The sequence below is a fragment of the Benincasa hispida genome, chromosome 1 (assembly GCF_009727055.1).
Source record: "Benincasa hispida cultivar B227 chromosome 1, ASM972705v1, whole genome shotgun sequence".
NCBI lineage: Eukaryota > Viridiplantae > Streptophyta > Magnoliopsida > Cucurbitales > Cucurbitaceae > Benincasa > Benincasa hispida.
In genome coordinates, this window is record NC_052349.1 from 67,779,458 (window position 1) to 67,802,793 (window position 23,336).

At 34.6% G+C, this 23,336-nt stretch overlaps 1 pseudogene; it reads right to left on the reverse strand.

The window, feature by feature from the left end:
* Positions 1-444: 444 nt before the first annotated feature.
* Positions 445-23,336, reverse strand: LOC120078728 (annotated as a pseudogene).

Consider the following 23,336-nt stretch of genomic DNA (forward strand, 5'->3'; position numbering starts at 1 on the left):
TAAGAATGTTCCAAGACTCACCTTTCTGTTTTCAGGGCGTCTCATTACCCCAAAACATTTTTCTAACTGATTCATCTAGACTTTTGCATCTGTAGGGTCTTTTGTTCCTTCGAAGTTGTTGGCTCCTAACGATTTCAATCGTTCTATCCCATATTTTTTCTTGGGATTAGGTTGTATATTCCCCAAACTCTCTTGGAGTCTTTGGGTGAATTTATCCATTTGTTCTTCTTCCTTTGTCTTTTCTCTCAGATGACTTGAGGCACTTTCACTTTCATTTCCAGTGGGTTGCCCAGTTCTACGTTTCCCACTTCTCAGCATTTTATCTACAACTAATTACATATAAATTAAACATACATTATCAACAAAACATACTACTTTTATTTATATACACAGTTCTTAACCTATTTACATCACTAGCTAACTTTAGTCTTCACAGTTTTCTATCTACTTCTTGTCATGTAGATATAGTTTTTCAAAGTTAATTCGCATTCGCTCGTCTCTCCATAGGCATCTTTCCTGCACATGACCAATTTCTTTGCAGAAAATACAAAACTTGTAAGATTCTACATTGTTGGATTCAAGTGCAGGTTGTTCCTCAAATTCTTTTACTATTTGCCGAGGAATATCCTTTTTAGCTGCTCGTGCCCATTCTTGATCTACTATTAGTTCTGGTAATACATTGTTGCTTCCAGAGCTTAAGCCTCCAGCCATCTCCCGCTGGAATTGCTCCTGGATCTCTTTGGTTTTCTTCTGAGAAACATAACAATTCTTACGAATATGGCCGTACCTACCACATCTGTAACAAATTTTGGTCCCCATCAAGCATGGACCGCTATGATTCTTGCCACATCTTGGACATCCCTTATTATTTCGGGATTCCACTAACTTTGTACTAGTCATCAAAGTGGGTTGTTCGATATTATTATTCACACTAAGTTCAGACATCTTAAGGATTTCCCCTGAGTTAGCGCCGCAGTTTTCTTCTTGCATCCAAGAGTCGTACCACCACTAGGTCTTTTTTCTCGGATCCATTTCCTACAGAAGACATTATTCAGGTTATAATCTACTAATCTTTTTATTCTTTTTTTTTTCTTTTCCTCGAGGTTTCCTATGTCCACCTATTATCCTTTACTTATTTTCTTAACCCTACCTAATCCTTTGTTATTCATTTCAGATTTTTCTACTGTACATCATTATATTTATCCTTTTTAGGTTCCAACCTAGACCAGTTTCTAGTACTACCCGGCTTCCATATCCTAGGAAAGCCTTTTTCCTTGACGCCACTTTGATTTTAAATTACCCCTTTTTCTTTTTTCCTTTCTCTGGTTTCAATTTATACTTATACTAGACTCAACTTCCCAGGTTTTACGTAAACCTTGGCTCTGATACCAAAATGTCACACCCCCTCCCTAGTCTTGACTCAAGACTTAGAAGAGAGCATGAAGACATACCAATATAATTCTAAAATAATTTCTAACATTTACTTTTTTTTTTCTATTTAAGATTAGAAACCTTGATATGTATTGTCTACAATAACTACATAAATTTTATACATGTCGTCAAATTTTCCTACACTTTTCCTATTACACAATCTGAGCCATGCCTTAAAAGATTACCAAGTCCTGGTGTTTGGTGGTTGAATGACTCTTCCCTGAACTCTCCGCTTCGCAACCTGAGGGGGAGGAGGGGGGGATCAAGGAAAACATTTGGAAAAGTGTGAGCTAATAAGCCCAATGAGTGGTGTCTTTTTAAAATAACAATATCTTTAATTACAAAAAACATATTTTTGGGTAATCATCACATAATCAACAATTTCATTATAACCTGTGCATAATCTTGATCAAGCATTTTCCACCAACCACATGCTATTCTTGGCATGTTCATAATATGAATATAATAATGATAATAACTTTCATGGAACTTTTCTATACCTCATTTTCCTGCCAATGTGCACATCGACAACTATTTCTCGCTAGCTATGCTTAGGTGGCTTGACTATATTTCCCGCCGGTCGTCACCGACTACATTTCCCGTTAACTGAAGCCGACTATATTTTCCCGCCAAGTACCCTTTCAAGCATGCTAGCTATATATTCCGGGCATAATCTTAGTTTCCATAATAATTATACATACAATATCATGGCAAACATAATAACATTACAATTATGCATCTTGTTCATACCTATGCATTTATACATATAGCAATGCATAAATCTTAATAACCACTCACCGTTTGCAGGATTTCTTAATGGAACTTACTTTGAGAGTATTTCCCTAAGATTCCTCCATTTCAATGAAAATTCCCAATTAATACTGTTATATCACTAAATAATGTCAAAATAGTCAAAATACCTCTTTATATTAAAAGTACCAACTTACCCTACTTAAAAATTTTGTCAAAACCTCACAATAAGCCCTTAAGAGGTTATTTTAATCGTGGCTCGTGCATGCAAGGATGCTGGCAGGCAGCTGAGGTGTCCGGCCTTGTGTAGGAGGCGCGCGTGCTGCGTTGCACGGTTGGTTGTAGCATTAGGCTAGCACATGCTGTGCTGCACGGATGGACGCAGAGTCACGGTCGACGCGTTGGACTGGTGCTGTGGTGCACGGTTGACCACAGTGTTACGATGGATGCGTTGGGCTGGGCGAGCTTATGTGTCCGTGCGTGTCTCCAAGTTTATCGACGCAACTATGACTCCTTCGAACTCTAATTATTTTGGCAGCCTGAGTACCTAAGCTAAATACTCTAAATAGACTCTTAAAACAAAGATTTTGGAAATGGCACGAGTAGACTGTTCACGTTCGACCCTTCTATTTATAGCTGCCCTGAGCTCTCCCCCTTGTGACCCTCAACCTACAGGTGTCTCATCTTTTATCTGCCAACAAAAAATCCCTTCCAGCAATGCTTTGAGTTGTAATAACCTTAATTTTCCAGCAAAATTATTTACTTTGCATGAAATCTCCATCTTCCACCTCCTGCTTAAATTGATAAGAGTCACTTTTGCATGAAATATTCTTCTGCCACTTCATTTACTTAGTGCCTAAGAATGTTTATCCATAATACTTAATATGCCCATGGAGGCATCACTTAAATGGTGCCTCCTCTTGAGGTTTTTGTCAATGCAACCTTTGATCATCACATCCTTGGCCTCCATCACACGGCTTTTTTTTGCCATACGTCCACACATCTACTACTATCACATAGTGTGGCTCTAACCATCGCATGTTATTGGCCGTCCTCATCAAGCAATAGGCCCATGCCATCGACGCACAGCCTTGTCATATGCTATAGCTTTGTCGTGCATCATAGACGCATGCCTTCGACCGTCGACGCATACTTCCATTACCGCAAGCCCTTGCGTCAAAAATTCACGCGTGCAAGCCTACGGCCATTGCCCACGCACCCCTTGCGTCCAACTTGGAACCAGCCACCCTCGCATCCTTAAGGCCAGCCATCCACACATCTCTTGTGTTCAGTGCAACTTAGGCCCTCACATGCGCTGTCCATAGTCAAAACATTTGTTTCACTTGACCACCTTTTGATCCTCTCCATTTCCACACAACCTCTAGAAACTTAGCACTAACACACAAACAACACTTACCATTTTGTCTTGATCCAATACATATTTCTTTTAATAATATTTCTTTAACTTAGAATTTCTTCCTTCTTTTAGTAACCCACTACCCTGGATTTAAAATTAGGGTCTTACAGAGAGAGTTGGGCCCCTTATTCAAGACTTGGATTTAGTACTTGAGAGAACAACCTTTCTCCTATCCTTAAAACGGGTAGGTGTGAACTCCGTCTTGTACCCTATGTCCCCAGTTATCTATTAGGTCTTACCTTTGAAATGGGAGTCTCATTGAGCCAGCGCTGTTGAGCCAACCCTCACCTATGCAAATCTAAGCGTAATCCTGAATAAACAGGAGTTCATAGTTAGCTCAAGATTAAGATGGAGTTACCTAAGTCATCTAGGTGAAATAGTCAGTCTTATACAGTAAATAACATTATAAAGTAAGAGTGACTTATTTCTTGGTCCGATCTTATACAAACTTATTGCATAAGACGCCCCCACTCCTCATGCATAACATGTATGAATTAGGATCACATCGTATGTAACACTTTACAACTCTTTATAACAACTACAGAGTAGGACGCATCTAATGGTGTTACCAGAATAAGGTACCCAACCTTATTCATGTATCATAGATCATTTTGATTATTTACTCGAACCTGATCTACTCTTATGTCTCCACATAAAGTTCAAGTACTCATGCAATAGTCATGGGTCTTAGTTTATTGGATTTAGACTTTCACACAATTTATGAAATCAATAATAAGTATATTGATTATAGAAAATGTTTATCATTTTACAAACTGCGAGTTTTAGGACATAAAACCTAACAATACTTCCACTTGGACTAAAACTCCAGTGGATCAATATATACAAATATATACAATGTTGAGTTTACATGGAGAGAATAAAATGTACAAATACAATAAAATAGGGCATTACAATACACATAAATTCTCCCACTTGCCCTAGTGATACAAAACTCGTAGTCCTAGTCCTACTAGGTGACCCTCGAACACTTTAGCCGAGATGGGTCTTTGTAAATGGATCAACTAAGTGTTCTTGGGAAGAAATCTGGGTGACGATTATGTCTTCTCTATGTACAATCTCCCTGATGAGATGGTACTTTTACTCGATATGCTTTCCTCTTTTATGGCTTCGTGGTTCCTTTGAATTTGCAACTGCTCTACTATTGTCACAATAGAGAGTGACAGGCAGGTGCATATTGGAAATTACTTCCAAATCTGTCAGGAACTTTCTGAGCCATACTACTTCTTTTGCGACTTCACTTGCAGCTACATACTTAGCTTCCATCGTGGAGTCAACAATACAACTTTGCTTGATGCTTTTCCACACAACTGCTCCTCTATTTAGAGTGAATACTGACCCCAAAGTTGATTTCCTTGAATCAATATCGATCTGAAAGTCAGAATCAGTGTATCTAGTAAGGATTAGATCCTTAGCGCCATACACGAGCATATAATCTCTCATTCTCCGAAGATACTTGAGAATTTTTTTAATAGCAGTCCAATGATCATGTCCAAGATTGAACTGAAATCTGCTGACTATTCCTACAACATAGCATATATCGGGACGAGTACACAACATTCATACATTAAACTCCCTACTGCTGATGCATATGGAATTCAATTCATATCCTCAACCTCTTGATGTGTCTTAGGACTTTTTTCCTTAGACAGGTGAATTCCATGTCTGATAGGTAAAAAACCTTTCTTGGAATTTTGCATTTTATACCTAGACAACATCTTGTCTATATAAGATGCTTGAGATAATGCTAATGTTCTGTTCTGCGATTCCGAATTATTTGGATTCCAAGAACATACTGTGCTTCTTCCAAATATTTCGTTTGGAATTACGAAACCAACCATCTCTTAACGTCAACTAGACATTCTATCTCATTCCTAATGAGTAGAATATCATCAACATACAACATCAGAAAAGCGACAGTTTTGTTAACGATTTTCTTGTATACACAGGGTTCGTCAACATTTTGTTCAAAGCCATAAGATTTGATCGCAGTGTCAAATCTCATATTCTAGGATCTAGAAGCTTGTTTCAATTCATAAATGGATCGATTATGTTTGCAAACTTTTTGCTCTTGACCCTGCTGTATAAACCCTCCTAGTTGAGACATATAGATACTCTCTTCAAGATAGTCATTTAGAAAAGTTGTCTTGACATCCATTTTGCCATATTTCATAATCATAAAATGTGACTATGAACAAGAGTATTCTAATAGACTTTATCATGGAAACTGGAGAGAAGGTTTCTTCAAAATCTATCCCCTCTCTTTGGGTAAACCCTTTTTCCACAAGTCTAGCTTTGTAGGTCTGTACTTTACCAACTTGGTCTCGTTTTCTCTTGTAGATCCATTTGCAACCGATGGGTTTTACCCCTTCAGGTTGATCTACAAGATCCCAGACATAATTGAAATACATAGATTCCATTTTAAGGTCCATGACTTTAATCCATTGGTCTTTATCCACATCATTCATTGCTTGGTTAAACCATCATCTGGTATGATGATTTGAGCTTTAGTTAAACCCATGTAATGGTTAGGCTATTGCATAACTCTTCTACTATGATGAGGCATTCTCAACTCTTGAGAAGGATGTGAAGTCTTAGTTTCATCAACAACTCTTGTTGATAGACCTGCTCTATCAACAACTCTTATAGATACATTTGCCATTTATCTGGACATTTCTTTTATTACTAGCTTATTGCGAGGTTGATGATTCTTTACATAATCTTCCTCTAGGAAAGTTGCATTTATCGATACAAATATCTTATCTTCCTGAGGATCATAAAAGAAACCACCTCTTGTTTCATTTGGGTAGCTCTACAAATAGGCATACTTTTGAACAGTATTCCAATTTTTTAGGATTTTGCACCAACACATGTGCTGGACAACCCCAAATTCTAAAGTGATATAAATTTCCTTTACGTCTTATCTAGAGCTCGTAAGGTGTTTTAGAAACACTTTTCGAAGGAACTATATTCAAAATATACACTGTAATTCGAACTGCATGTCCCCAAAAAGAATTTGGTAACTGAGCGTAACTTATCATGGAACGAATGATGTCCAACAAGGTTTTGTTTCTCCTTTCTGCCACACTGTTTTGCTGAGGTGTGCTAGGGGCTGTGAGTTGAGACTGAATTCCATGTTCTATGAAATAGTTCTGAAATTCTAAGTCCATATACTCACCACCTCGATCTGATCGAAGTGTTTTAATCTTTTTACCTAATTGGTTTTTAACCTCAACCCTATACTCTTTGAACTTTTCAAAAGTTTCAGACTTTTGGTGCATTAGGTAAACATGGCGATGCCTGGAATAATCATCTATAAAACTGATGAAATATTCATACACTCCTCTTGCTTTAACATTTAGAGGCCCACAAAGCTTTGAGTGAATCGGCCCTAGGGGTTCTTTGGCTCTAAGACCTTTTCCTGAAAAAGATCTTTTTGTCATTTTACCCTCGAGATAGGACTCATATGGTGGTAATGAACTATCTTTCAACTTATTTAAATGACCGCTCTTAATCAATCTCTCAATCCTGTTGAGGTTTATGTGACCCAGTCTCAAGTGCCAAAGATAGGCATTTGGAGAAATCTTCCTTTTCTTATGAGTCCCGATAGTTTTAAACATCTCTATGTTCAATGTAGCTTTGACCTCAGTTGGTTTTAACATATACAAGTTATTTTCTAATTTTGCAAAGCAAATCTGTTTACTTCCTATATTGATGAACACCTCAACATTTTCGAAATAAACTTTATAATTTTGTTCCAGCAAACAAGAGACAGATATTAGATTCCTTTTCATAGAAGGAATATAATATACTTTTTTCAAATAAATGTACTTTTCTCCTATAAATAACTTCATATCTCCCACTGTTTTAGTTGAAACAACCTCCCCGGTCCCTACCTTAAAGATTGTTTAACCTTCTGTCAACTGTCTCTAAGAACTTGTTTCCTGTGAGATAGTACAAACATGATTAGCGACACTTGAATCAATTATCTAGATTTTATCATTTTCCACTAAACATGCTTCGATAACAAGTAAATCATATTTATCTTGTTGTTCGAATTCTACACTCTCATCTACATATTTCATAATTTTAGATGAGTTGGGAGATAGGGGACAATCCTCTGTTAAAACTCTTTTGGTGTAATCAACCACTAGTAATTTGTTTGTTGATTTTATTTTACTGTTATTTAATTCGGAAATGAGTATTCTAGATGAATTCGACATGCTGATAAAATTCAAACAAATTCTAATTAGCAAATTGTAACTAAATCCAAAATCAAGTTTTAGCAAAAAGTAATAATGTACCCATAACCATTATTTATTTGCAATGATACTTTAGTGAGTCAGAATATGTGCTACCGAGGGGTAGTCAAATACTCCTTCACTAAAGCAAGCAATTTTGACCAAACACTATCTTTGGAATAACTCTTATTCCTATTGTCTCCGAAATAACTATTACTGCTATAGTCGTTAGTTATCGTTTTCGGTCAAGATCTTTACTAACAATTTAGTAATTTTTGTAAGTGTGACCCGCCATTTTCAGATCCTATAGGACGGTATGGATTTGCCTCCAAAATAGAAGACAATATCCAAAATAGAACTATAAGACCCTATTCATTTTACTGAAGTCTGGGTTATTCCAAATCCTATGTTACAACCCTCCGTAGGGATAACCGTCACTAAACAATTAGCAAAGGGCCACTTAAAGCTAATCAGTAGACGCAACATAGGAATCTCACGGTTCAAACTAATGGAGGAGACCGTAGGATATATTGACACATATCTTTCACCCACTTACTATGAGCTACTTCCTCCGTTTACCTTGATATTGATTCACACAAAACACTTTCCGTAGGGAGGCCACTTCCAGGGTGACAGGAAGAGTCATATGAATCTCATGGTGTAAATTATGTGGAGATGTGGCAGTTGAAATCTATATATCGAATAATTGATTTATGTTTGAACAAATTCCTCTTATTCACCGAAAACTAGATTTAAGCTAAAAAATATTTTTCATAGGGCTTCCAGGGTGACATGAAGTACTGCTTAAATCTAGATTGTGAACTCTTAGAGACGTGAAGCTAAAAATAACGTATCGTATATGTTATTAATTTCTCACTAAAGTTTTCTAATAACTCTATCATATAGAAGTTATTAAACTGCCACTGAAGTGTTCTATCGGGTAGATTTATACTTAGGTTCTTTTCGGCTAATAAAACAACCCTAAGTCTATGTGGTTTATCTAAATATAACTCTTATAATTGGATTTTAACCTACGATGTCTAGGTGATAAACCATTTTATTACCTCACATCATTCACGTATGCTCATAAAACCGGTTACCAACACTCAATAATTCGGCCATAATCCCCAGGTAGGAGGTGTTTCGTAAACCATCAACTTAAGTACCCCTAGCCTTAGACAAGATTATATACCCGTTGAGTTTGTAATCTGGGTTTTATAAGTTTTAGCTATTAAAACAGGTGGTCAACCTACATGAGCATGCAATTGTTATTTATGGATTTTAAACGTCTAACCCAATTTTATAACAACTTATAAAACTTTAGACATGCTAAACATCCATAACATACATAAAGACATTCAATATTTAATATAACACTTATATTAAATACTAGAAACACTAACATACATACTATATATTATAACAGATTATAACATACTTTCAATGCATGTAACATGCTTCCTATGGTGGGAATTTTAAAATCTAAATGGCATACTGTATGCACACAATACAAGATTTATTTAAATTATAGACGTACATGCAAATGCAATAAATAATTAACACAGACTTGATATGTTTAGTTTTTGGCATAACAAGCAAAACAGGAGCCTAACTATCTACAAACATGGCTTCAACCGTCTTTGAACTGCTTTCCAAACGCCTAAGCATCTTGAACGCGGACTGAGATGAGATCTGAACGTGACCAAGCGCAAGAAACACTTTCGAGGCTGAACCGGATTGACTTGAGAAAATCGATCGAACTGATTGCTCTCCATCTAACCTCAAAGTCTCGAGCACTAAAGGCTGATTGTGTAACACTCTGAAGGCAATCATCTAAGACCATCGCCTTGTGTTAAGAAAAAGGTGCACAATCGCTTTAGTGTCGGTCAGCAACTAAGGATCGCTTAGCTCCTAATCGTATAAAACTACACAATTGCTTACACCATCACCTAGCACTTTCAGCATCGTTTAGTGGTCCGCCGCGCTAAGCATTCGCTTAGCTTTATCATAATAGAAACATCATCGCATCATTCAACATCGTAGCTAAACACAATCAGTCTCTTCAATTCTATCGCTAAGAAACTTCAACGCATCGTTAGCAACCGGCAGCTACACGATCGACCTCAGAGCGCTGCGCAATTCATAGAGTGATCGCTCATGCTAATCACATAAACCTTCATCACATTAGCATAGCACGCCCGTGCCGCAGCTACACGATCGTGTAGTGCCATCGTATAGCAAATCCAATGTATCGTTTAGTTCCCACGCAAAAGCTAAACAATCGCATAGTGCTATCGTATAGAAAATTGAACGCATCGTTTAGCTCCCACAGGTACACGATCATTTAGTGTTTAACATCACAACGACCAACGCCCATTGTTATACGATTGTCTAGCTTTTCTTCACATCGTGTAACGTCTAGAATTAGACGATCGCTTAGCAACTGAACCTCAACAACGATTTTATGCAGAAGCTGAAAACTGGAATAGCAGCTCGACCTACTTCACTTGTTTCTTCAATTACATATTAATTTCAACTCTAATAACTCCAAATAAATTACAGACTCTTGCTAACACATAAAAGCTCATCAAACAAGAGCCAATTACAAATTTCAATGAGAAATTAAAGAGAATTAAAATGCCAAAACTCAGAAAATCATATCAGTGCATCAGTTTCATATTTCTCATATAAAACACCCACCAAACCAAAATTAAAACGAATTGAATGCTTATATGATGCTCTGATATAGTTGTAGGATTGTATTAGCAACAGTGGAAGCAACAAGGATCATTTAAATACTCTAATTCATTAATTTTGGCAAAATATAAAGCATGCTCTTGCAAAAAACAAGTGAGTTTCATGACACACCTTTGTAGAACTTCTTCAAAGCTCGATCTCCAGTTGCAATCTTCTTCAAATCTTGTTGCAGACCACCTCATGATTTTTCCCACTATTCTCTTGGTGCTCTAGATTGAGTTGTGGGACTCAAAACAAACTTGAATCAAAGGATGGAGGAAAATTGCTCACGGTAGCAATCTGGTGAAGAACTTTATCTTCAGCACGAATTTTCTCTAAAATTCTCTCTTGATTGCATGCTTGAAATTCACTCCAAACTCTTCAATATATTGCTAACCATCATACAAGGAAGAGAGTTGCATGAGTTGTAACTCATGCTTGGAGTAACACAAGACAATAGTGATGGCTTTTGGGTGAGCAAGTAGGAGATAGATAATGGAAAACATGGTTTTTCCATTTTGTGTAATGCATTTTCCAATTTTATCTCAAAATCAAAATTTGATATTTCCAAAATCCATTTTGATTTTAAAAATTGAAAAATAAAATTAATTTCATAAATTAATTTTTTAAATAAAATTTAATTAATTTAATATCAAATATTAAATTAATTTTTATACACATCCATCTTTATATATTTAAATTATATTTAAATATAAATCTTCTATTCCGTTTAATTCTCGAATTAAACATGTAATTATATCTCATATAATTACTAATTCCCTTAATTTTAATTTGAATGTTTCAAATTAACTTATCACGCTATTCTAGAGCTAGTCTAGTTATAAGCTAGTAGGAGGACCTCGCAAACCTACAAATCATAGGCTCCAATGATCTGAGATTAATTGGTTAAACTCATTAGACTAGATTAATCCCTATTCGTTAACTAATTGGTCACTCTACTAAAGCCCATAGTTGCACTCCCCTCACTGTAGATATATTATGTCCACATGATTTAACCATAATCAACAAGTTGACCCTTCATCAGTTGTTCGTAATAACGACTGGGTCAAATATCTGTTTTATCTCTGAGATTACGTCTTATTCCTCAAGTTCCTACTAATCCTCTAATGAACAACTGGTTTGTGATCCAATCACTAAACCAAACTCTCTCAGCCCAGTGAGGGGATGAGACCCCTTGTTCAAGACCTAGATTCAGTACTTGAGAGAACAACCTTTCTTCTATCCCTAAAACGGGTAGGCGTGAACTCCGTCTTACACCCTATGTCCCCAGTTATCTATTAGGTCTTACCCCTGAAATGGGAGTCTTATTGAGCCGGCTCTGTTGAGCCAACCCTCACCTATGCAAATCTAAGGGTAATCCAGAATAAATAGAAGTTCATAGTTAGTTTAGGATTAAGATCGAGTTACCTAGGGTATCTAGGTGAAATAGTCAGTCTCATACAGTAAACAACGTTATAAAGTAAGAGTGACTTATTTCTTGGTCCTGATCTTATGCAAACTCATTGCATAGGACCTGTCTCTTATACACATCTAGATGTGTATAAGAGACAGATATAAGGCCTCATGCAATAGTCATGGGTCTTAGTTTATTGGATTTAAACTTTCATACAATTTATGGAATCAATAATAAGTATATTGATTATAGAAAGTATTTATCATTTTACAAACTGCCAGTTTTAAGACATAAAACCCAACAATATGAGCATTTGATAATATGTTTGAAGCATGTATTGAACATGATTTATAATTTTTATGAGGTATATTAACAGAACGATTGAGCTTGGGCCTAAATTTTGAGATAAGTGACACTACCATTGAAATTCCATAGCACTAGACAAAAATTAGATATTTGTTGATGTACATGTTTTCATGAGATTTATTTTTAGATCTATGAATGTATGCCGTGTGATTTACCAGGAAATTATGAATGATCCATTATGTGAATGTTTTAAGGAGTCTAGTGCATGAAATAGATGTACTAGGTTCGATTCATTTTTACGAAATTACACATGCTTTACACATGCTTGTTTAGACTGATCTGCATGATATAATTTACATGATTTTATAGGACTCATGAATAGGTAAATGTTACATGTAATATGAATTTGGATATGATCTCTTTTCCTTTCCATTCTATTTGATTAGATGAAAGAGTTGCTTGTTCAATGCCCCTAGTGCATGAAAGAGATGCAGCTGGGATGTATGGAAGTGATACATACCTAGGGGGCTAGGGTATACGAAAGAGGTGGATACGCAATAGGTTATGTGTATACATAACCATGTGTACGAAAGAGTTGCACAACCCAACATTGTTGGGATTGGTGTCCTAATTCTCTCGGAGTCTCGTTGTTTATAATGATACACATTGTTTGATGAATAAAATAAATATTATTTCATTCTGACATTTACTCATATCCAATAAACAAAGCTCCTTGGTTATCTTATGTGAACTTAAGCATGTATATGTGATATACAAATGGATCATGCCTTAAGTGATAACCTAAATAGGTCTGTAGTATAAGGATTAAGGTGGGATACCTGATCTTGGTGACACTATGGATACGGTTCGCTTTGTAGAGGTTTTCAAGTATTGTAAACTACTACAGATGGTAGATTCTAACCATTCATGTTTAGACGTGCGAGCAGGGGTGTCCTATACAAAGAGTTTGCATAAGACCGGACCACGAGATGACTAGACTCTGTATATAACGCCGTTGATACTAGAGACTTACATCTCACCTAAACGACCATAGGTGACACGACCTTAATCCTGAGTGTTTTGGGAACTCCTGCCTTTGAGGGCAATCCTTTGATTAGTATGGGCGAGAGTGGCCAGATTGCCAACTCAACATACCTATATTTTTGGGGACTTGTCTGATCTGGGAGCTGGGAACTCAATCCACAAGATAGAATTCACTTTTTTCTTGAAGCAGGGATAAGTAGAGAGATTGCTCCCTTAAGGGCTGATTCCAGGGCTTGAACATAGTGGTCACAAATTCTCTTTGGAAGAGAGGACTCAGTCATAGTAGGACTATGACTTATGTTCATTAGAGGAATCAGTGGTACTTAAGGAGTTAGATGTAACTACAGGGCATAACGGTTATTGGCTGAGCTGTATTACGAGCGATCTGTGAAGGGTTGTCGCACTGCTAATTGGTTAAGATGGACACATAATATATTTGTAGTAAGGAGAGTTCAACTATCAGTCTTTAATAGAATGCCTGGCAGTTAATGGATGGTGGATCCCGTGACTAAAGAGTTTAGTTAGTTATTCACGTACCATTGGAACTTTGAGCTACAGGTCTATGAGGTCCCTTTGGTAGCTCAATGGATTCAATTGAGGATCAGCTCTTGGTGTTGATTTGAAATATTCAAATTGACAAGAGGTAATTCGATTATATATGATTTGATCGGTATGATGTATGAGATGCATCTAATGGAGGAGTAATATAAATGAGATTTACATTAAGTGCCATGGAATAGAAAAAGAGCTATGGTTTATATGTTTCATGAGATGAAATATTAAAACTATAGGTTATAAATATAGTATGATAAGTTGGTTATCATTTATATCTATAATAATATTAATTATTGGATAATTAAATCTTTTTCTCTAATAACCAATTGAGTGAGAGGTTATTGGTGGTTTCATTGTAACTGTGAGATAAAAGGAATTTTTTTTTCCTAATTTTAGTAAGTTTTTACAATGTTGAAAATTATTTTTTGAGATTTTTTTTTCTCTCGGAATCTCACGGAAGTTGTCAAGTAAATAGGATTTACTAAGCGACAACTTGGAGGGAGCTAAATGATCGTGTAGAGTTTGTAGACGACAGACACACAACTAAGCGATGAGCTAAACGATCACTTAGCTTTTGCTCAATGATCGCTTAGCTTTTGCTAAACGATCACTTAGATTTTGCTAGACGATCGCTACGATTGGGCATCGACCTATACGATAGGTTCAACCTTCTCTCACTTGCTCAATCATTTACACGATTGTTATATCCTCCATCTTCTACCTCAAACCAAGTCCACATAGAGCCCATCCTCTGGATTCTCACACCGAGAATACTAAGATAGTCTTTTTGGTGGTGTCTTATTCAACTCGACATCGTCGAGGTTTTGTGGAGGCCGTTCGCGCTGTTAGGGGTGTTCGTGATTGAGGCGATCGCTCAATTCGAATGCGCGGTGTTTGTGATGTGTAGCGGTCGTGTTGGATGAGCTTTCAAGGTTGCTGTGTTCGAGCGTTCGTGACCGAGGGGCTTGGAGGTGAGTCTACAAATGTGTGTAGATTTCTCCTTAATCATTTTTAGTTTCATGCTGTAATTTCTATAATGAATGCATAACCGTATGTTTTTGTTTATGACTGTAATTGTAAAGTTCATATATGATTGTAATTTGGAATGATCTTTCCGCTGCTCATGGAAATCCTCATACACGATTTCCTTCTAACATAACCAAAGAGGCCTGAGGTATACGAAAGAGGTGCACACTTAGTAGGTTATGTGTATACGAAAGAGGTGTATACATAACCATGTGTACGAAAGAGGTGCACAACCTGACATAACCAAAGAGGCCTGAGGTGTATGAAAGAGGTGCACACTTAGTAGGTTATGTGTATACGAAAGAGGTTTATACATAACTAGTGTACGAAAGCGGTGTACATCCTTACATTCATAGAAAAGATCCATGGTGTATGAAAGTGATGCATTCCCAGAGGGTCCAATGTATATGAAAGATATATACATCGGACCTGGCGTGTGTAAAAGTGATGCACGTCTAGAAGAAAGGTAAAAAAGTGAATATAGTAAGAGAAATCTTCAAGTCCACTAGTATAGAGTTTCAGTTCATGTAGCATTTATTGGACATAAATGCTTAGTCTGATCCTAGTAGTGGGGTTACTTACCAAGTATTTTATACTCATCATTTTCATTTTTATTTTTCAGGTAAGGGTAAGGATGTGCCGGTGAATGACAAGTGGAATCCATGATCGAGCCACTAGAACCAGTCATATACTTTTGCTCATGTTTTCAGGATTTTTATGTTTTGATTTCTAGTTTTGATTTTTGAACTCGAGGATTTGGTATTTGCACTTTAGACTTTTAAGAAAATTATATATTTTTGTTTTATGGCTTTTTGGGTACTCTGCTATTTGAATTTCAGTTATTTATTTTTTTTAATTATTTTTCGTCATTTATTTGGTTTTTACTAAGTTATGAAAAAATGTCAATTTGAATTTCATACATGCATGTCTATAGTAACGGCCTAGCTTAAGTCCTAAGGAGTCGGGTCGTTACAGGTCAAGTCCAACCATGTCCATTTATTTCGAACCTAGTCCTAGAGCTAAGGTCCAAGTTCTCTCAAACTAAATCAAGCTCAATCCTAGAATTGAGGTCAAAAGCCATCTATCAGGTCCATTGTTTATCGAACCTAGCCCTAGAGCTAAGGTCGATGTTTTTTCAAATTTTGGTTAAAACGAACTCAGTTCTAGAGCTGATGTTGAAGCTTGTATCTATCTTGTCCATTGTTTATCGAACCTAGCCCGAGAGTTAAGGTCGATGTCTTCTCAATTTTGGTTAAATCGATCCCAATCATAGAGTAGAGGTTGAAGCATGTCTATCATGTCCAATATCTATCGAACCTAGTCCTAGAGCTAAGGTCGATATCTTCTCAAATTTTGGTTAAATCGAACCCAGACCTGGAGTTGAGGTCGAAGCCTGTATCTACTAGGTCAATTATCTATTGAATCTAGCCCTAGAGCTAAGGTTGATGTCTTTTCAAATTTTGGTTAAATCGAACCCATTCTTAGAGGTGAGGTCAAATCTTGTATCTAGTAGGTCCATTGTTTATCAAACCAAGCCCTAGAGATAAGGTTGATGTCTTCTCAAATTTGGTTAAATTGAACTCAGTCCTAGAGCTAAGGTCAAAACCTGTGTCTATTAGGTCTATTGTTTATCGAACATAGCCCTAGAGCTAAGATTGATTTCTTCTCAAATTGTGCTTAAATCAAATTCAGTTCTAGAATCGAGGTTGAATATTCCATCTATCATGTCCAAGGCGTTTCCAACCCAACCTTAAAGATGCTTGCTCAAATGATAATTTTGTTTCCTCAAAAATAAAAAATATTTCAGCCAAAATACTTTATCTTCTCCTTTGTCCACTCTTAAATACTTTCAGGATGTACAAAGGGGGCAAGCTGTAAATACTGTATTTTGTCGGGCGTATTTTTTATTTTCATATTTTTTCTTTAATTTATTCTTCCACTTTTATCATTATCTATTATTATTAAAACTTCATAATATGAAAAGAAAAAAAGGGTTTGAATTTTATTTGAAGTTGGTTTTTAAAAGAAATCAAATTTTTAATTAACAAATATTGACTTTACCAAAGATCTCTTAATTTTTCTAATTCTCTCTCCTATCTCACATACTATTTCCCCTCTTCTCTATTTTCTCTCAACCTTCCCATTTTTCTCCCTCTCACGTTCTCCTTCACCTTCTTCCCCTCCCACTTGTTTCTCTAGTTTCTTCTTCATTTGCCACTCTTTTTTCACCCCATAACTATATCTTATTCCTCTCCCACACTCCCACAAAATCTAACTCTTTTCCCTATACAATGAAGCTCTCTATGGAATTAAAGGGGATACCAAATGTTGTCAGAGAAATGGATTAAGGCCTCCTTTTCACTCTTTTTCTCTCCAATTTTACTTATAATGTATTGGAGAAGATATAATTAAATATATTCCTCCCTATCTTCCCTCTTTAATTTTACATTATTTTGGGGGAAAGAGGGTGAGAAGGTTTTTTTTAGTGCCATGGAGATCTATTTAAAAAGTTATTTTTTCCTCCCATTTTTTTTCTTCAATTTTAAAAGAGAAAGAATCTTCACAAAAAGATCTTGTTTGTCTCCAATTTGATACAATTTTCTCCCAATTAGACGTTGACAAGGTGCAATTTGTTTCGTTCTATATCTCAGGCTTGTATTTTGATCTTTTATTATTATTTTTAATCAAAGTTCGAATGAATTGATATTGGGCATGAGAAATTAATTTTGTATTATCTGAAGTGAATGCAACCCTTTATATTTACAATGCTTTGTTTATTTATTAATATTATTAGTATGAATTTTATATTATCTTTGGTTGGGATATCGAGTACACATGTCATTAATTAGTTCTTGTGAATAGACTGTTAAATCTTTTTTTTTTTTATTTGTGTATATTTATATAAATCTTAAATCTACTCTAATCTAGTAACTTGAGAATTTTAAAAAGTTAAAATTAAATGATTCACTACTTTCTTTGCTAAAATTAAAATTGAAGTAAGTTAATATTTGATTTTAAGGTGTAGTGTTATCTTTATGAGTTTTTTTTGCTAAAATTCCATAAATATATGGAATGCTAACCAAAATTTAATTTGAGAATTAGTAGTTTTATCTTTATGAGATATTCTAAATCATAAGTACATGAAAATTCTCCTCCAAATAAAAAAAAAAATAGAAAAATAAAATTTTAAAAAATATTATTCGTTTATGGATTTTACTGTTAAAATTCCATAAATACATTAAATTTTTTTCCTAGTTTAAAATTCTAAATTTTAAATCATTTTTATATACTTAACATTTTGAATTTCATCAATCAATAACAATAATTTTTAATTAAAAATGAAATTGAGTAGTGTTCTATTTTTTAACTTTATTAAGTTCCTTGCATACATGATCTCACCAAACATTAACGACAAAGATTAGAAATATCAAAATTTGATATTATAATATTCTTGAGGTGTAGGAAAGTATTTTGGGAATCCAAATTAAATTTCCAATTTACATGACTATGTTGTCACTCATAATTATTAGTTCATGATTTATTTCTAACATGTGAGTTATTAGCTATTAAATATGAGACATTTAAAAACAAAGTAAAATCACAATTTGTGGATCTTATTTTTTTAATTGAATAGTAAAAAATAAGATTTAGGATGTGTTTGGTGCGTGATAAAAGTAGAGAGTTGAGTTGAGTTAAGTTGGTAATCATTATTTGGAGAGTTAAATTATCTGAGGAGTTAAATTGTCTATTTTGTTTGCAGAGTTGAGTTAAGTTGGTAATTATTTGTTTGTTGTGTAGGGTTGAGTTGAGTTGAAAAATCTAATGCAGTTTTTTTTGTGAATGAGATTAATTATATTTTTTTCTGTTTGTTTTTTATTTCATTTTTTTATTTTTTAGTTTTATGCTTTACTATTATTGATTAATTTTCAAATATGCATGTATTTTCTCAAAGCATTTATGACATAAACTAGACAATCTTAATTTTATTTCTCAATTTGTAGAACATAATAAATTATTTTTCATATATTCTTTTCAAAAACTGTGATAATTGATATATTGTATATTGTATGTATATATATTGAAGGTAATTATCTCAATTACTAATTGGTATATTGTATGTATATATATTGAATCTTGCTAACTTAACATTATTATTTCACATATCATACCGTTTATTTTTATATAATAAGTATATTTGGAATTGAAATTGTACATAGGATAATTACCTTTCATTTGATTATGATGGTGAGAATGTGATGTAGTACCGTAACATTTTTCATAAGATCACAAAAATAATATGAAACGACCGAACATGTGGCCGTTTCCAAAAAAAATTCACAAAATATATGTTCTTTTCGATAGTTATAATATAACACAGTGAGAGCCTCAGATAGAACATAACATAAGATAAGATCGGTCCTTGAAAGAAATCCAACAAAAACAATGAATCAAATCATCATATCAAATTTTTGTAAAGTGACATTCCAAAGGTTTGACGATAAAAAAAGGGGAGAGAATCCAAATTACGAAGATGAGGGAAGATAGAAGAAAATGAAAATATCACTAATTTTTAGGTTAGTTTTGAGTGGGTAAAAAAGTTGGTTTTAATAACTTACAATTTTTCTTTATGGGCTTAATGAACATGGGTAATAAATAGCCACCCAACCCAACAACTTATACCCATTTAGTAACTATTTTTATGGGTGTTGTAAGTTGCTAAGACTTTCCCTTTCTTACCTATACACAAATGACTCATGATCTCAAATTTGAATTTACTAGACCAAAATTTTTTAAAATTAGATGACCAATCACGTTTTTAATATGATTGGTGGCGACTCAAAAACTCTTTATATAAAGATACTCATAGAAGAGGACGTCAATCACTCCTTATCGCGATGACATTGCGACAATATTATCTGCAAGTTCGAATAAGTGGATATTATTTTTATTGGTTTTGAAATAATTTCAAGTTAATTGGAGTTTCTGGCTGGACTTTAGTTGGAACAACATACAATTCGAGTAGTGTTTGACAGTAGTTCTGTGAGCGGTTTTTTTTTTTTTTTTTTTTTTACAAATGTTTTATTATTAGTTAAATATTATGAAACTCCATGAAATTTATGGTTATCTATGATTTTAGAAAAGATTGAAACATGACTTCCAGAAATATAGTTACGAATTTTTCAGTAATTTGATGTTTGTAGTTGAAGTTATATGTTTAAGAAACGTCAAAGAATGCTTTATTTTAAATGGTTTCAAAATGACGAGAAAACATGTTTTAGTATGTTTAGGCTATGAGATTTATGATAAAGTAATTTTAAATGCAGTGGATGTTATACCCATGTGATTATCCGATACAACTCATGAATATATTTTCATGGTGTAAACGATGTGGTAATTTACCTGATACACCTTGAGAATGTGTATCTAATGTGTCAATGTTATGGTAATGTTTCCCAATACACCACTTAAATGTGTTTCGATGGTGTAAATGTAGACCTATGTGCACACATAGAAGAATTAGTCTATCATGTGTAACAATATCACTTTATGCCAATACGACAATAAGTTGGGGTATAAATTTGATGATGATTTTACATATTTATATTTTAGCTATCAAGAGTTATCTCTACGGATTTTATTTGAATAAGATTTATTGTTCAGCTGATTTTGATTTATAGTATGGTTATGAGCTTTGAAATTTTATTTAGTCTTAGGGAAGTTTTAATAATGTTATTTTATTATTAAACATACCATTTATTAGGCTTTTAGTTCATATTTTCCTTTTTATTTTTTTCACCAGGTTGCTTTTAAATTTCATATAGAGTTAGCCATCTAATATCTGTCACCAGTCTCACTACGTGTCGCATAACAACTTTTGTATGTATATTTAATAGATCTTAAGGTATATGTTAAAGATGCATACATGAATGCCAAGTACATAAAAGTATAAATAAAGTAAAGTTTAAAGATAAGAAAAGTTTTTGACAATAGATTTCATTGCACGCTCGGGGTTTATTGTCGCCACAACTCGTCTTCGGTTCAGTAGGGTGGGTGAGACGATAATAAAAATCTATCACTGATTTAACAGAGACAGTTATAGAAATCTATATTATTGGTCTATCAGTAAAATTGAGAATTTTAGCTCTTCGAACGTCATGGACATTTTCTATAAAGCTGATGGTAAATTTGGCTATATTGAAAATTAGTTTTAAATTTTGCAATATTTTAGCCTCATTTTGCTATATATGCAAGGAGGGCTTATTTATTAAACAAAAATGTAAAAAAGTGGACATTATATTTTTATTTATCTTTCTTGAAATAAATATCAAACCAGTGTACAAAAGAAAATGAAATGAAACACACACATACACTAGAAAGAAACTAATAATTGATATACTTAAACTCCATATCTTTAACTAAGTTGTGGATTGGAAGAATCTGGTTGAGTTTATATGTTGAAGCCACGGAATATGTATAGTTTTTTTGAGCATCCAAATGAGAAATGGAGTTGGGTGGCGTAAGATAATGAGTCCGACCAACCCAAGCCAGATCGCAACTAATAAAGTAAATGCCTCGTACGAATGAATAACAATATAACTGAATGGCTTGAGGTTAACCATCTTAACTCCCAGCAAATACCCAATTGCTAAGGACATCACTGCTATGCACATTTGCATTCTCAACAGCCAACCACAAATCCTATTTTTATTCAAAATCACGGTCATTGATGCCATAAACGATATTGTGTTGATCCATAAATATAAACAATATCGTTCCTCTTGTTGCTAACTCATTATTGCAGTTCCAGCTGGTAAAATAATTATGTCATTGTTGTAGCTAATGCTATATAGTCCTTGCCATGATGTGTACTATTGTTGAAGCTCCAATAATTGAATGGTGTGTCTTGTTGCCAAACGCCGCCGGGAGGGTTCACTCCGGCTTGATACGTTACGGTTGCGATCACCGTAGCCACCAGCATAATTGTGCCTTGCAATTCTTCAACCCAGTCCCCTCTGTACTTCATGTTCTTCTTCCATACCTTCAATCTCTTTGTTATTTTTTTTGTAGACACCGATACGGATTCTCGTCTTTGTCTTTTCAGGTTTCTGGTTTTTGTAATCTTTTGGGATTCTAGACTTCCTTTTCTGCCATTTGATGATGCAAATTTTATCATGCTTGTTCTTGTTTTTACTTCTGGAATTGTGAGTAAATATCCTACCATCTACAAAAAAGGGGAAAAAAAATGTAGGAATGAGAAGAGTTTTGAAGAGAACAAACACAAAAGAAACAAAATAATTTCTCGAACTCTTCTTCAATTGGGTTTTCATTAGTCCAGTTACAGGTATATAAGGCAAATAATCCCTTTATATAACACATAAGAAAACTTTAGATGACAACAAATTAAATATGTATGTGTTATGAATTTGGCAAGGATAAGTAGAAAAAACATAAACGGTAGAGAATTAATATAAATATTTATACGATTTACTAATAGTGTGTTAGCTGCATTACGGGCAGAGGGAGAGAGCAATTTATTATTACAGAGAATAATTCAGATTACAGAATAGAGTGCATTTAGGATTTGGAGAGCTTATATAGCATATTTCTTTAAATGGTCACTGTGAATGTCAAATATTATATTTAAGGCATTTCAGCCGACGCTAATAATCTTAATGCATTTAGGAATAAGGTCCTATCTTAATTAATTTCAAACTAACGATAAAACCATATAATTCCTTACCTCAATTTGGCGTAGCATCAAAGACAAATCCAAAATAGTATTTCCTTCATCATCCACTGCGTTGAGAAAGTCTTTATCAAATAATAATGTTTGAGCAATTAGCAGCTTCATTGCCTCCAAATGGTTACCTTGTACATATAAATGTAAAACAGTTTGACCATTATTGTTGTTGAGCTTCATCAATACAGATTGTGGTCTTGCTTTGATCAACAATTGCATTATCTCAATTTTGCCACTCATCACTGCATAACGAAGAGGAATGAAGCCATTATGATCTTCAACCAAGCAAGCACTTGTGTTCTTCTCCAATAAAGCTCCAACCATCTCAATATCTTCATTAGCACAAGCTAAGTGGAGTGGTGTTCTTTGAAAGGCATCAACTTCAGCAGCAAGTTGAGGGTTGTGATCCAAAAGCAACTGAGTGAATTCAAGGTGGCCATGAAAAACTGAGACATGCAATAATGGAGTCTCAATTGTAATGGAAGAAGTATAGATCAAAGCCTTCTGAATGAGATATGGATCCTGTTGAATGAGTTTCTTCAAGGTTTGAACACATCCCATCTTTGATGCCTCATAAAGCTTTCTTATATCTTCTTCCATGGATGACATTGCTATTATAATTTGGTTGTCTCTTGTTTCAAGAGAATTGAAAGACAT